Source organism: Pithys albifrons, chromosome 3 (assembly GCF_047495875.1).
Source record: "Pithys albifrons albifrons isolate INPA30051 chromosome 3, PitAlb_v1, whole genome shotgun sequence".
Lineage (NCBI taxonomy): Eukaryota > Metazoa > Chordata > Aves > Passeriformes > Thamnophilidae > Pithys > Pithys albifrons.
The window spans coordinates 15,275,585-15,292,010 of record NC_092460.1 but is presented as its reverse complement, the minus strand read 5'-3'; the positions used below and the strand labels follow the sequence as shown (position 1 = coordinate 15,292,010).

The window sequence follows — 16,426 nt, the reverse complement described above, 5'->3', positions numbered from 1 at the left end:
CCTCTGAGCACACCAGATGCAGGGGCAGCCCCCAGCACTGCCTGTCACACCTCCCTGGAATACACACTCCAGGAGAACACCCTCCCCACCACCGTTTTTCCAGGCAGCAGACCACACCACAGCACTTCCACAGCAGTGATGGGGGAAGGCTGGAGAGGAGCTTGTTCCCTCAGCTCCCTCCCACCAGGACATACCCTTGGACAGGGCTCACCCCCCACAGCCTCTTCCCCTGCCTCACAATTCTATGGGTCGCTGACTCTGAAGCCTGAAACTAGAATAGGGAACAGAATGGGACAAAGCAGAATCCTGTAGGACCCAAGTGCTTCAGCCTGTCTTCCTTCACCCCCCATGGCAGAAAAAAAAATCAGTCACTTCCATGAACTCTGCACAGGTACAAAAATCATCTCAAAAAGTCACCTCATTACATGAAGCCCCCAGTGCTTAGAGAGTGTGTTTTTGACATCCCAAGTTACCCCACTGCCTTCTCCTTCTCTCCTTCGTGTGCACTGTGACAGATGCCCATGCTGGCATCCATGGGGAGTTTGTTTTCTTTCCCAGATCACTGCAATGAGGAGCTGACACCAGAGGCTGGCCCTCAGCACAGCTCAACTGAGAAAGTAAAGTACCAACAATGACCTGTGTTAATTGAGAACTCTAAGCTAATTTTAAGCACAGAGGGAAAGAGGGATTTTCCTCCTTCCCTGAATAAAGAAAGCCAAAAACATTGAAAAAGAAAAACTTTGGACTTGTCTTCAATTAATTGCATCCATGGAAATAGCAATAGACATGCTTACCTCTGCTGTGTTCTGGTCACTTTAAGCTGTTTCCTGATCTCATCAGATTCACCACTGCCATCAGGCTCAGCTAAATTTGGCACCGGGACTATGGCTGTGACAGTCACAGCTGGGGAGTAATAAGCTTTGAGCCACTCTGAGTAAAGAAGCAAATGAGCCAGTGCCTTTCCAGTGGTCCAGTAATAGTGTGTGTTTTCAGAGATCTCTTGCCTGGGGAAGGCATTTATAAACCCTCATAATACCCAACTGAACCACAGTATCAATATATCCTACACTACACAGGAAAACTGAGGCACTGAAGAACAGTGCTCAACTCCATCATGCAGCAAGAAACAATCAAATTACAAGGTTATCAACTACAAACTCATCCTCTCTATCCACAACACTCATAAAAGTAATTTCATTTAACTGGCTGGAATTTACCCTATGGCATGCATATAGCTCTAAAAGCACATAAGCATTCTGTGCATCAGTGCACAGCATCATGCTGCAATTGCCCTCTCAGGGTGTATCTTAACTAGGGCAGTTCTGGGAGAGTCTGTGGCTGAGTTCTCTGTACTGCAAAAGGCACTTCCCTCACTGAGCACAGAGGGAGGGAGTACAGGGCCACTGGCACAGCCTGGCTGAACAGCTGCTCTGCTTCTACTCTGATGGGCAAGAAAAACCATAAAAGGGGGTCTCAGCAGAAACCTCAACAGCCTGAGTTACCTCAGGGATACTTTTGGTGATGATGTGACATTGCATTTCAGAGTGGCTTCCAGACACAGGGCCACTTTCTAAAAGGGCACAATTTGGTCACTTCCAAAGCCTCTCTTGGTGCAGTGAGGGTTAATCCAGGCTAGTGAACAAGCAGGATCAAGATCAGCTCATCTTTTCCATTCAAGCAGAGACTGCTACAGAAAGCACTGGTTGCTCGATGTCTCAGTGACTTCCAGGAACAGTGAGCTAAACTCAGCTGCTCTTCCCAGCACCAGCTGAGGGGGCGGCAGGAGATGGAACACAGCCCTGTTCTTGGAAGGCAGGAAAAAATAAGGCTCTGGCAGAGATATGCAAACTCTCCTCTCGCCCTCCTCCTCTCCCCAGAAGATTCTTTTCAGCATCTCTTAATTCCTAACACTACAGCTGGGTTGGTTTTCCCTTTTATCATCAAGCAAATATAAGGGCAATGCAAGAAAAGTGCAGGCAATTCTCAAGCAGAGAGAGGTTAAGTTAATCAAATAAATAATGATAAGCTCATCTCCTTGAGCTCCCATATGCCCCATGATTTTGCTCAGTTTAGTGTATGACCTAGTGTACTGCTTAACATTTTCCTGTTAGATAAACACAGAAAGCTATAGAGCCATCCAGCTCATGGAAACTATTTTTGGCTGCATTATCTTTAAGCGATATGAATTCTAAGGGATGATTGGATATTTGGACTTTTCCCAGCCTGTGAAGGGGGCAGACAGTAACCTCATTGCTATTCTCCTGTGGAAACAAATATCTCTTCGAGATGACAAGTATTTGGCTTGTAGGTACAGCACTCTGAATGAGATTCAGGGAAATGGAGCAGTCACCAGCTGTGAGGAATGTGAGGATAGCCTTGAGGCACTCAAAAGAGGAACATGGATGAGAATGAGTTTGTTTCAGGGGTCCCCACAAGCTGCCCTTGAAATTTAAGTCAGCAGCACAGAGCTGTGAGCAGAGGGAGAAATCCTGCTGCAAGGCTTGGATGAGGATTCACACCAGCCTTTATACAACAGGCTCAAGCCTGGGCTTGCTGGAAAATAAAAGGACACCTGGGCTGAGAGGTGTGACACCCATGTACCTGTCTGCAGGCCTCAGCTGGGCACCCAGCAGACCAGCTCCCTCATCCAGCCTCCTGGCCAGAGGGGCTGGGAGTGAATGGCGCTGGGAGCAGCTGGGGCTGGCACTGGTCATGCCGGGACGCGGCGCTGCCCGCGGCCCCCGGGCTGTGCCCCGAGACACACAGCGGCTGCCCTGCTGATAAGGCTCTGTCTGCAGCACAATCAGGCTCTCACTTACTGCAAGTGCTCCATGCTCTGCTTTTCTGTTGTTGGGCGTTTCTTTCAGCTGCTGGACAGAAGGAAAAGGCAAATCTGCCTGGTTACACAGGACGCTGAAGGTCCCTGCCATGTCATGGCCACACACCTATGTGTGGGAGACAAGCAGATTTCATTGCCATTTTCATGCATTTTAGGAAAATTAAAAAACCCCACCCGGGGAATTGCACAGAAAGCAATGCAGAGTCAGCAGCAAACCACAAGACCAGTTTACAGATTGTTGAACGTTTTGCCCTTGCTGATTTCCAGGTTCTCAGGCACCAGCTAAAGAGACTGAGCACTCTGCTGTCCCCCTGGGAATTCTGAGCTCCTCAGCACGATGCACCATTTCTCTCTGCTCCCTTCCATTAGGAAGAGGAAGAAGAGAGTTGGGCACTGGGCTCATTTTTAGCTGTGCCAAACTGATGACCCAGCTCCTTGCCTATAAATCAATGTAGATGTGCTCATTTACACTCTGTGAGAAATTGGTTCATTAGCTAGAATTAAACAGAGGCCCAAGCCACACCATTTAAAACTTGAACAGTGCTCTTGAACACCCTGTTCTGCCCTGGATCTGGGATTTGCTTCATGCCTTCCTATATTTAGCATACAGTAATGTAATTGAGGCAATAAAATTAGACCCACAAATAGACTGGTTTCTTAGTACTTAATCAAGGACCTTTTCCTAGAACTGCAGAGGGCTGAAATTAAAAGAAAGGAATGTGTGGTAATCAGTCCCACAGAGGCAGGAGGAAACCACCATGAATTTAAACTCCAAACACACGCTGGCCAGCTGAATGTACCCTTGTTTAAATTAAATGTGGCTTTACAGTGACCCAGGCCAAGGTCACATGGCGTGAAACACTTGAGAACGCACAGCCCACATAGAGGGAATTGCTGAGCAGATGCAATGCACGAGCTGGAAGTCATTGTACAATAAGAATGTCCTCAGACCCCCTATCCATAATGGAAGAAGGAAATGGCAGCTCTGAGGTACCTCTGCAATAATATTCATCTGCTTCTGTCAGTCTGTGAACAGCAACAGGTACAGAAAAAAGGGACTGAAAGACAAATCCAGTGGACAAACTGCAAAATGCATAAACCAGGCAGCAATCACACTGCAGCAGGAAAGGAGGCAGGAGCCTGCAGCACTGTTCTTGTTCAGATTCACTAATAACAGATCTTAGAAGAGAAACCAGACTTCATTTTCTGTCCTTTTCTTCTTAATAATCTATTTTTTGCTGGGGGGCTGAATAGGAGAATTACATTTAGAAAAACTTCTTTTCTGTTACAAGTTTTCACATCACTATTAGGAAAATCTCCTTTTTGCATTCACCCTAACTGCCAGAAGAATAAGACAAAGAAAATATTCTGTAAGCAGAAACACAGTCAGACATTTAAGAAGTGCTGAAATGCTTCAGAAACTGCAAAGCTTGTTTTGTTTGGAGCTTCATTTTTACGTATTTCTCCATTATCCAACAGTGCCAGTCTGGACATGCAAAGACATTGATGCAGAGCTAAGACCTAAAAAGGTCTTCTAAAATGGATTTCAGGGCTGTATTTTCTAGCTTAGGCAATACCCTTGAAGAGGTCACTTGTATCTCCCCATCTCTTCTGCTCACAACCTACAGCTGTTCTGCAAACAGATGGAACAGACTATCAGGCTCAGAGTATGCCTTCCAGAAACATCCTCCAAACAGCTTTTGCCAAAGAAGTTTTAGGATTGGAGTCACTTCCCACATGGAGAAGCTATTGACTTCTCTTGGAAAATTGTTCCTGCATAACATGGGATCTCTGTTGGACCAGACAGAAAGATTAAGAGCTCCCCTGCACTAGTTTCATATACTGGAAGGTAAAGGCAGAGCAGGGCAAGGTGAGAAAAGGAGAGAAAGAATATGGGAACCAGACAACAGCAGTACAAACTTAAATCAGCTGTTGTGTCTTTGATTCACCATGAGGATGCACCAGAACCCATGAGGAGGGCCCAGCTCACTCCCTCTCCTGCCATCACCCTGCAGAGGAAAAGCAGTGCTGAGCTCTAAAGCTGCATGTAAAAATCCCTCACTGAAAGCTCCAGATACTGAGAATTGATTATGTAAAGCCACATCAGGGAAAGCATTCCCTGTATGGTGCAGAGCATCCTCAATGCAGGTCTACAAAATATCACAGTATAATTAGGCTATCATAAATATTAATAATTTGATTTGTAATTTCATTTCTAGTTCCTTCCACTCATCCAATAATTAATATTGCTTTCACATCAGCCTTACAGACACCAGCTTGATACCAGGAACAAAAGATTAGGCTGAGAATCTCATTTGTAATGAATGGAGGGGAATAATAGCAGGTGAAAATTGCAAGGGCCAAAGTGCAAACTCCCCAGTCTCCAACACACAAAGACCTCTATCTGATATTCACAGGTACTGGCAATTCCTAGAACACTGAGAAGAAATCATTTACCCTTGAATTATGAAACACTCACTGGAGATTCGAGTACATCTGAAAAATACACATCAAATGCAATTCATGGAAACACGCTCCAGTACAAAAAGACCAAGTTACCTTCCTAGCAAGGCAACATGAAGGAAAGAGAGGTGGAATTAACACCTCTGCCATTGTGGTGAATTTATTCAAGCTGAGGACAGCAGAGCTGGAACAGAGAAGCTTTGAGGCAAAGCTGATGGGGAGGTGGAAGACTGTGCAGGCACATATATATAATAAATAATAGAACAATAAATACATTTTTCATACCATTTAAAGCAGAATCTGCATGTGAACTAGTGTAATGCTTCACCCCCAGCCTTGCCTCTTTTCCTCCCCAGAGACACGCTGTTCCTTTGACCAGGCCTCCCCTTCCCACTGCAGTGAGGAGCTCAATGGCCCCGGCTGGCCAGTGGCACTCGGGCACGTCTCTCTTGCATCTTCCAAGAGCTTCCCTGGGCAGCATCTCACACTTTCACGCTCCAATTTGTTATGTAGAAACAGGCTGGGCTTCCAGATCTCCCCCAGGCCTGGAGCCCATTGCAGCTTAGCCCCTGGCAGTGCCCCAGTGGAGACAGGGCATAGAACATCTTTTCTCCTATGGTTAACTCAGAAATTCTTTCCTGCAGCAGGGGCAAAGGTGGGAAAATTCCCTCAGCTCACAGGCAGGTTCTCTCCAGGTATTCAAGCCCTGCAGCTGGACTGGCTCATGGCAAGCACAAAAGCTCACCTGTGAGCACACCTTTTCCTCAGCAGGGAGGCTCAGAGCTCTACAGACTCTGCTCCCTTCCTTGCCCAGCAGAAGGGGAATTACTGTTTCATCATCTGCATTATCATCCAGAACATTTCCAAAGGAAATTAATTCCTAAGTAAGCAGGAGCTTGACTCCCCAGTGGACAGAATACCCAAGAATAAGCAGGAATGATACCACCCCCACTGACAATGAATCCAAAATCAATATTGCTCTGCAGGATAGTGGCTTTGAACCTCAGCCAGCTCACTTCTCTCTCAAGTCAGCAGCACTTTGGGGCCTTTTTTGATCCAGAGCCTTGTCTTTTTCATTCGATTCAATGCCTCCAACCAACCTACTCCTAAAGAAACTGACACGTCATTCTGTCCTGTAAGAGGCCTCAAATCCAGCAAAGGAATCATCTCCCTCAGGGCTTGTCCCTAAGCCCCCAGAGAGAGGGGGAGACAGGGAAAAAGTCCTTCACTCTGAACACTAAAACCACGATTGTTTTTCTTGACTAATCCAGTTTCCCTTCTGGCAAATTGAAACCCCAGCCAAAAATGCAGTGCCCTGGATTTCCCCAGTATTAAGAAGTGCCATATGCACACCATCTCTCCTCTCAGCACCTCTGCTGGGGCTCTTGCCTGCAGGTTATCTGAACATGTACTTGCTAAAATGCCTATTACTATTTAGCATTTTATAATACTTTTTTCCTGGTGCCTAATAATTGAGGAATGAATTCATTATCCTCCTGTGAGTCTAGTGTATTATTCTGCTGTCATCCAAACACAGATTAGAAATACTTACTAAATGCTTCTACTTATTTTCATCATCATTAACAATTGCACCATTTCCATTTCAAAGAGGCCTTACACAATTGGTTTTCTGTTTCAAGCAGAATGTTTAAATTCTTTAGCGCCCTTGAAGATAGCAGCCAAGGATAATTTTACATTTTCCTTTTCATTTCCAGTTTCCTGCACTTCATTTCTAATTTATATTAACTGTGCCCTGTTCTCCCTCTCCTTCCACGTTGTGTTCACTTTTTTGTTCCTAATGCTGTCTTCACCACTGAACAGTGATCAGCTTTTATGAAGATAAGTCTTTCCTGAAGGCAGAATCACACTTCTTTGCACTGTTCTTGAAAAATACCTAATTCTAATATAACTTTCTTATAAAACACTTGCCAAGTTTAACTCGGAAAGTCTTTTAACTTTGGGTAAATGATATGTTACAGTATTAGCTGGCAAAGTCTTCTTTTTATTTAGATTTACCTTGAACAAGGTCACACTCAAGCAGCTGCTACCACCAGCTTCCAATCCAGCTCTGAAATCCTCTGCTCCCAGATGTGCTGGGTCTCTTAAAACACTATTCAGTGATTTCTTGGAAGCCTATGTGGCACATCAATCCTTCCACTCTGAGAAGCTTCACCTGCTGATTTGTGTAACCATCAGACACTTATCTATGGATGCAGATTCCTAGACTCCAGTTGTCACTGGCTCAGTGTGGCAGCAGGACTAAAACACCTCCACCTGCAGCACCGAGGGAGAACACTCTGCAATTCTGGGCATGCAGAGCATCCTCCTGCTGGGCTTATACCTTAAAAACACGCTCCCAAAAATGGGAAGGAAGGGATAGAAAACAGCAGAGAGGGACAAAGTGAGACCCTGAATTCTGCACAGTGCTGCTGCTGCTGCAGGTTGGCAGCTGGGGATTGAGACACCACTGCTCCAGGGGAACTCCAACAAGGACAAAAGAGAAGAGATTACCAGTGAAAGGAGTAGAAATATCTTCCTGAGTCTCTCATTTGGGGCAGAAGCCTCCTAGGTGGAGCTAGAGAAGAAAATAAGAATGGAAAAAGACCACATGAACAACAGCATTTCCTGAAAAGCTTTTAACTCCCAGGACCATGGATTTTCTCATGCCACCCAACAAGAAATTATTGCTTTCATCACCTAATGAAGTATTTGGTCCAACTAGTCCCTCCTGGCATGTTCACTGAACCATCCTGTGCAAAGACAAACCCCCTCAGAGTGGCCAGTCCCAACTACACGAGATACCTCCAGCAGGCTGATGTCAGGTTCATCAAGGATTAGAAAAGCACATGATGGAAAGGAGCAAATAGCACCAGAGTCATATGAAGGGGATATGAAACTGCCCCTTCCCAGCAGCTGCTGCCTCAGGAGCTGCCCTCGACTCCAGTACTGATGATGACAGCAGACTCCAACACCTATGGCTGCTGGTGCCGCTGCTTGTGCACCAGAGCAACACAAATCTGGGCACAGGTTACAGCCACAGGCAGAATTCCTCTTTGATACCACTTAAGCCAGAATGAGTTCTGAGAAGCTGCTGCCACATGTTCCCTCCGTGACGCACAGCTTAACAGGCAGCTCTGCCTGGGTGCTGGCTCCAGTTCCAGAGAGACTGCTGTGCATGGTCCACTCAGCTTTGCAGAGGAGAGACCAGAGCTGGGTAACTGTGGCAATACCCCTGTCTATGATGACAGCCACATGTAGGTGCAAATGAACCGGAACAGTGGCACTCAGCACCGTCCCTCTCTACTGGAAACCTTCACCTACACACCAGAAACTCCATGAAGAATGTGTTTGTCATTTGGATCTCACTCAGCCTCTGACCTGAAACAAGTCTTTCTCAAAGCCATAAAAAAACCCCAACCCCCCTCATCTCTGAGACTCTGGTGACAGCCTAGCTTTAGCAAGAAGCCATCACTGAGGTCAGATTGGCTGTCTGACACCTTACCCCTGGTATGCCCTTACTTGCAGTGCTGTCACTCCATAAAGAGTGACTAGTCACCACTGGTCAGACTCACCACAAAGTCACACAAAGGCAGCTTCCCTTGCCCTCCCCAGCCATAGCCACAGAGGCCTCCAAGAGTAACCCACTATTGACAGTGATCAGGGGATTTTGTGCTGTCACCCAGAGTGAAAAAAGAGTCTTCATGGATAAGTTCTTCTAGACCAGCACCCTGAGCCTCCATCCAGGAGAAAGGCAACTACATTCAGTGCTCTGTTAGGTTCCCTTGTGCAGAGGGAAGGAGGAGCAGGAGGTTGTCTGAGAATGCTTGGCCTAATGACAAACATTGCCCTCCTTTCTGGAGCCTGTCTTGTTCTCTTCTGACTAACTAGGTCTGAGGAACTTTTAAGATGTGCTGTGTAGTCTCCTGCTTGCCCAAGCTTTCAGGAAGAAGACAGGGAAGAAAAAGCTGTTTATGAGAAAAGATAGGGTTTGTTGGAGGTCACAGCATTCAGCCTTTAGGATATGTGACTATTTACTTCTGCTCTAGCTTCCTTTTAGCTTTCAGCAATGACAACTGTGGTCCTTTTTTATTTCCAATTTAAAATTATTCTACATTAACTAAAATTAGTTTTAAGTAGAAATGTTAACTGTCTTCCAAGAGGAGAAATCATCCTCAAGCAGTAGCCAGTGACAAATCCTGAGAAGACAGGCTAAAGCCAAAAGGCCCCTTTTTTCAGCTTATAACACACTGACCCCACTGTTCATATGGAGCTCTGCAGTTCTTCTCATGAACCTTTGTTCATGAGATATTTACATCCCTGTCCATCAGGTATGCAATGGTACTGCAGCTTAAATATATAAACTCCATCCTCAAATGAACGCTATTATTTCATGTTCTATCTATACACATATGCACAGAATTTGTTAAAAATTAAGAGCTTTTTGAGAAACTGGGAGAGGAAACGGGTTTATTAAATGTAAAGTGACTTTTTTCAGCCAAAAACCACCCACAGACAATCACACAAAAGTGCTCTGAAATTCTTGTTTAACAGTAATCAGCTTTCAGTTGGATTTGCTTTTACCACTTGCTGCAAACTCCTGGCTCCCCAGCCAGCCACACACAACCAGCAACTGCTGTTCAGCTGGTATTATAATACAGCACCACTGTCTAGTGGGTTTTGGGATGCTTTGCTGCTGCCTCCAATTCTCTTGTGCTCAGAAATAGTGCTTTTGAAGGAATGTCTGTGTTTTATCCATGTGTCTTTACTTCACAGTCATATTGACAGGAAAAAACTTTGATGGGAGCAAGTTCTCTAAAGTCATTAGAAAAAACAGACACAGAACAAAGGAAGACGCAACAGCCAAAGACAACTCTTCTGGCACACAACATAAGGGAAGAGAGAGCTTTAGGCATTCCCTTTCTTTCCTTGCATGACATTCCTTTATTTTTAGGGCACTCCTAGGAGTTTTCTTCCAGTAAGCCCCAACTCAGAGGACAGAATGTAGGGCAAGAGCCAAGTACCCCCCAGATATCACATCTGAAACAGTCTCAGCAATTTCCAGTTGCCAGAGCTCACCCCAATCACTGTTTCATTTAGTTACTACCCAAAGGTATCTTGGGCCATCTGAGCCCACCAGGATAGAAGAGGCATTTTTAAAACAGTGACATTCTCTGTCCCAGCGCTGCAAGTTTCACACTGTTACCACAGGGCACGGAGCAAATAACAATCTGCAAGCAGAGGATGACTTACCCTGGGGGAAATTTACAGCTGACAAAGGATTCTGCCCAGACTTGTGCACCACTTGGGCTCCATCCACACCACTGAAACTGGTTTAAAGAAAGCAAAAAAAAAAAAAAGGTAATTTCACTCTTTGAGAATATCTTCTTCCAGGAAAAACTGATTTACTAAACAACACACCAGACTTTTTTTTTTAAAACTAATTTAGCACAAGACTAGCAGAGGCCCTTGCTGCCTATTAACCCAGCTAAATGCAGACAGATACAGAAATTCCAGGAACAGGACCTTCTTCGAGGCTCAGTGCTGACAGAAATATACCTTCCACACATTTGTCAGTGTCCAGATTGCTCTGCTGGAGGATCCAGCACTTTCTAGGTTTGTAGGCTCATATCCTATGACCCTACCAAGTTTATTCTGTTGTCCCTTCAAGGATCAGAGGCAAAGAGCTTGATTTATCTCATCTGTTAGTCAAAAAAAATCTTTTTAACCCTCTCTCTGCTCCTTTCTCCATGGCAGCTGAGCCCATTTTCAGCAGCTCCTTCTTTCTTGCCCTTTCTGGAGATCATACACTCCCCTAGACTAGGAGGAAGGCAGGGACTTGCATTGCAATTTGCTGTATGATATGGACAGTGGTGTTTGCCCCAGTTTGAAATCCAGAACACTCTTTCTCAAAGTGGAAAGAATAAAACACTTGTTCCTGGGTGAAACAGCAGCTCCTGACCTTGCAGGATCTTTGTAGGGAGGAGGAATCATTGCCACCCCACAGGTGAGAACCTGCTACTGTGCAGGAGCTATAAGGCTTCTGGATCCAAACTCCCATTTTCCCTTGTCCTTCATTCTGTCATGGATGAAATCCTAAGAGGATAAAGTGTACTTGGCAAATTCCCAAGCAGTGTGAAGAATGAACTTCCTCTGTTCAGAGCTGTTCTCACCCCACTGGCATGAGACAACCGGTGCAGGTCACTGGCAGGTCCCGCTGGGGGAGTTTCATGCTGCTCTGCTTCAGGCATCAACACCACTGAAGGTGCAGCAGCCTATGGCACAGAGAGGCACTTTCCTGGGAAACAAATGGCATGTAAAGTCCTCCTGGTTTGACATCTCAGCACCTCTTTCAAGTAACAAAATTCAAACACCATCAATCCGCTTGAGGACCGCCCACATCTCTGGGAGTGATGCTCAGTCCCAGCACAGGATGGGACCTGCCCATGTTTGTGGAGCCACAGCATTTAATCTGAGCTAAGACACGAAATGAGTATCTCACAGGCTCTCATTTTATCACATACATCTGAGAAATGTGACTACCCTCTTAAACAGAACATGCTTCTCTGCTACACCTCAGTGACACTGCTCAAAGAGAAGCAATGGCTGTTTATAATGCCATTGCACAGCTACACAAGGGAAGTTGGTAACTCTGTCACACAATCCTGGTAAACGTTTACTTTCTCCTACAGGTTCCTTTCCTTTCCCAAAGCTTTTGGCATAGCCCATTTTCATTCTCCACTGTGAAATGGATCAGTGTGTACCTTGTATAATTTTTGTTACAGAAAAGCTGTACTGAGCATATTATTACTCTACACATTACCCTTTCTCTTCTGTATCTCTTATCAGATCACAAAGAATAGTTGATCTCAGCTATCAAATAACCACAAATGCCTGCTGCAAGTCTGAACCAGGCAGAGGTACAGATATTACATACAGATAAGCAGAGCTCTGAGTAATCTAAGCAGCAATAATCACCTTACAGTTAAGTGTATTGCATAATGTGCTATTCAGACCATAAATTAGCAATAATATGGAATAAATTCAAGTAAAAAAAATAAATCAGAACTTTGTCCTAAAGAATGACCTTTTTAATTAAATCAAATACTTTCTATTCCATGAAAAATAAATTTCTGTCACAGCATTTTTGAGGACTATGGTAATTTTTCCATTCTTTGTCCAGATCTACAAGAAATCCTTTCTTTTTTTTCCATATGTTATCCCCAAATATTTCAGTTTTCAAAGGCCATCAGGTTCAGTCTGACTCTGCTTTCTGAAAAGAAAATCCTCAGCTTATTTAGCATCATATTTATGTCTCATCATATTTAACCTTTATCTTCCAGGCACACAAATAAATCTGGATTTGTTTCCTTTTAATACACATGGAACTGCAAGAGAAAACAATAATGACCTTGTGCTGGTACAGTTATCTTGGGAAGCCAATGCCTTCACCTATGCTTAGGTTAAGAGAGGGAGGAACACTAGAAAAAAGAATATATTCACTTTTCAGAGAACTCTACAATTAACTGCAACACTGAGAATTAATATTAAGCACAATTCCCCACTTCTCCCTTCCCTGCTCCCACATAAACAAACAGCGCCTTTGGAAGAGATCAGCAGCAAGCCAACACAGCACCAGTGTGCCAGCACAGAGCTACAGCCTCACCCCCGGCACTGGGATGGTCAAAACTGGCCAGGCCACAAGGTCTCTCTACTACTCCTTCAGTGAGGAAAGGCCAAACAGATGAAAAATCAACCAATACCTACTATGAGACACATTTACTCTGCCAGAGAGATGTAAAGAAGCACTGCTGCAAACCCAAACTCCTCCCCAGGGACATACTCTTGATTTACACCCAGCCTGAGGGCCAAGCATTTATCAGCCCTCACCAGCCAGTGAAAGGCCATTTATCACAGGTGTCCTCACTTACCAAATCAATACCTGCAGTACCTCACAGAAGTCATCCATTCCCCAACATGGGCCAAGGTCAGCACAGAGCACTGGTAGAGCCCAATAATACATAACCCAAAACTCAAATAATCTGGTCATTTTTTCTGTTGTCCCTTCAAAAAGAATGAAAAAGCCTCCGAGCTATTTGATGCTCCTCAACCTGTAACACAGTGTGTTACATCCCAAATACTGCTCTTGGATTTCCTTCTGCTGAAGTCAGTGAGAAGCCCATGGGCTTGGTGTGAGCTTTCAACTTCCACTCAGATACCTGTCAGCAGAGACAGAGGTGTGAAGACAAGCACCCACATGAGCTGGTTTGATCAGAGCAAGTGATGCTCCAAACCTCTTTGCAGATTTTATCAGAGCTGGGCAGGCAACAGGCAGGTCATGAGTCACTTGGCAAGAGTCACAGCAGCAACAAGCCCTCCCTGCACTATTAGGACTGAAGGGGAAAACTTACAGGTGTGTTGAAGATCAAGGCTGTGTAACAGGCTGTGTCGCAGGCACTTCCAACAGGTGTCAGTGTGTTCCCTCACCTGCCAAGCTTTCTGACCCTTTTTCACCCTCCCAGCCCCGTTCTGGTCCTGCTCCTGCACAAGTCCATTTTTTGGACTAAACCCCACACAGAGTTCTTGGCACACTCTCATATCTTGGTTTCAAACTTCCCTTGTTTGTAACAGGACTGTCTCCCTGAAACCATCCTGTGACCATATCACCCCTGACACACCTTCACCACACGTTCCTATCGCAGTCAGAGTCCCTCTGGTGCCTCCAGCAGCTGCCTCAGCACTCAGCTCATTCCCTCCCTTCCTCCCACCTGCCAGGTCCTCATGCACAGCATTCCCAGACTGTCTGGGGACACAGACAGTGGGAAAGCTGGTGCCAGCCCTCAGTTCCACACACACTGCAGGGACCAGTCACACTGCTCTGCTCCTCAACCTTTAAAAGCAAACTCCCACAGAAGCCTTCCCTGATTCTGGGCCTCCTTCCCTTGATGGCAGACTCTGCCTCCAGCTTTCAATCCTGGGTCTTCTCTGACTCAGGCAGTGGTGACAGAAGGACAGAGACTCCCTTAGGCCCTCAAATCTTAGACCTGACCTACTCAGAAGTTCACGGCCCTTAACTAGACTACACAAGCTCTAAACTGCAGCCAATCAGCCCCTTCAGATACATCCACTGAACCTTCTCTGCTGCCATGAACAACGGGAACATCCTTCTCCCAACTGAGGTCAGTTCTCATCAGGCTTCCCTGCTAATGAAACACCAGCTCCCTGCTCATGGGAAAAATTCCTGCTGATTTCACTACACCGGTGTTTCCTGCAGCCTCCAGTGTTGTATAAGTAGCTGTGCTGTCTCCCACATCCCAGTCCCTGCCTCGCCTTCCAAAGATCCACTTTCAGCATAAACCCAGACTGGGAACAATGGCATATGAAACACCACGTAAGAACAAGCAAAGGCATTTCCATACTTGCATGAAGAATCAACTAGGATGTAGCTAAACCCAGATCTCAGCCTAGGGAATAAAGAATTCCCACATTTTCCAACCCTCAATCTAATTCTGTGAACTGGGGCAACTGGGGACATTTCTTATAGATAAGAAACAAAATTCAGGGGAGCACACAAATGGGAACTTGTCCAGTGCTATTCCAGTGGCCTGGTTTCAGAAACTGCCCTCACACCCTACCTCATACTCACACACTGCTCCCAGGCCCTTGCAGTTATACTGATATTAAGGTCACACAGCACAAACCAATTCATAAATCTGCTTGTTCTACACTGCTCAAAACTTGTCACTCATCTTCCCATGTCTGATTCTGCAGCAAAGCTGTCAGCATCTTTATTTCTGACTTTTTGGGACCTCAGCCCTCCCTCTTAGGTGGGAGTTTCTGTCACTGGTACTGTTAAGAAAAGGACAAAGAAAAGCTTTAAATCAGTGTCATGGGGTGAACATGCAGCTGGGCCTTGCTGAGGGCAGAGCAGTTGCAGCAGCACCCTGATGATTCGTGCTCTCTGCTGGGGTACTTTACAGCTTAAAACTGGGGATACCTGGATTGTGTACTGACTCCCAGGAAAATAAATCCCATTGTCACTGCAGCCCTTTGCTGTGCCACCCCCAGATCTGCTCCTCCACTGTGCATCCTATTCCCAAACTGAACATGTTTGCTTGTAACAAGCAAGTTGCTTCTGTAGCATCAGTTTGTTTTCTTTTAACTATACAGTGTAACAGCTGGATCCATTTAATATAAGACTGATAAGTTCTTCATCTGTGCTGAGATCCACACTAGAATTTGGTTCCCCAGACTGGATTCCCAGCAGCGTCTGCAGTGGGGAACACTGAAAGATAACCACAGGAACAACTTCCTCCACAGGAGCAGCCAAGGCCCACCCACCAGACATCCCATTTCAGTGCAAAGTAGGACAGGAAAGGAAACTCGGGCTCCATGACTTTTGTGCCCTCACAGTCATTCAAGGCCTCTTCCCTGCTCATGACATCCTGGGGGTTTTGTTTGCAACTCATTTGTGTTGATTGTTTGGGCAACACTTTGGAGATGATAAACAGACACACCAACATTTGGCATTCTCTGTGTGGGAGGGAGGATCCATGAAGAGGTCCAACAGGGAGAGCACGTTGTCCTTTCCCTGTGAGGGGCAGGAGGGACAGCAGCTGCTTGAACAGCTCCTGTCTCAGGAGCAGGAGAATGACCTCAGCCCTGACACGATGTTACAAGCAATACAAAAGCAGAGCAGAGCAGGGAAGGGCAGCTGGTACAACAAAGGGATTTTGAGGACTTTCATTATGGAGACTTGGGTTTAAATCATAGTGAGAATGTCTGAGTCTTCTCTACTCATGACACTCAGGAGTGTAAGGAAGAGTGCCTTTGATGGGACAGAAGCACAGCTGGCAGAAAAGCACCAGCAAAACAACAGAACAACTTTTTGGGAAGAACTTCTTTTACTAACAGACCTTTTCTTAGTTTTGAAAGAGCATTGGTTTTGATAAAAGTTCCTGCCAAAGCTACTTGGAACAGCTTTGCTTCTGGCACTTCAGAAGCTCTATTCCAGAACATCCAAACTTTATCTCAAGAGGTTTTTATCCCACATGCATGGTTACTGCTTTGCCCTAACATGGCAAAAGAAGTGAAATATTTTATCACTCTTTAGATCATTAAGACAAA

General features: G+C 45.4%; 1 protein-coding gene across 1 annotated transcript in view; it reads right to left on the bottom strand.

Annotated features, from left to right (window-relative positions):
* The window catches only part of MAPKAPK3 (MAPK activated protein kinase 3), a 106,143-nt gene extending 95,571 nt beyond the window's left edge, over positions 1 to 10,572 (bottom strand). Inside the window, exon 1 of the mRNA XM_071550586.1 lies at positions 10,553 to 10,572. The gene's annotated coding sequence lies outside the window, so the exon portion shown is untranslated. The remainder of the gene's footprint in view (positions 1 to 10,552) is intronic.
* Positions 10,573 to 16,426: the final 5,854 nt, after the last annotated feature.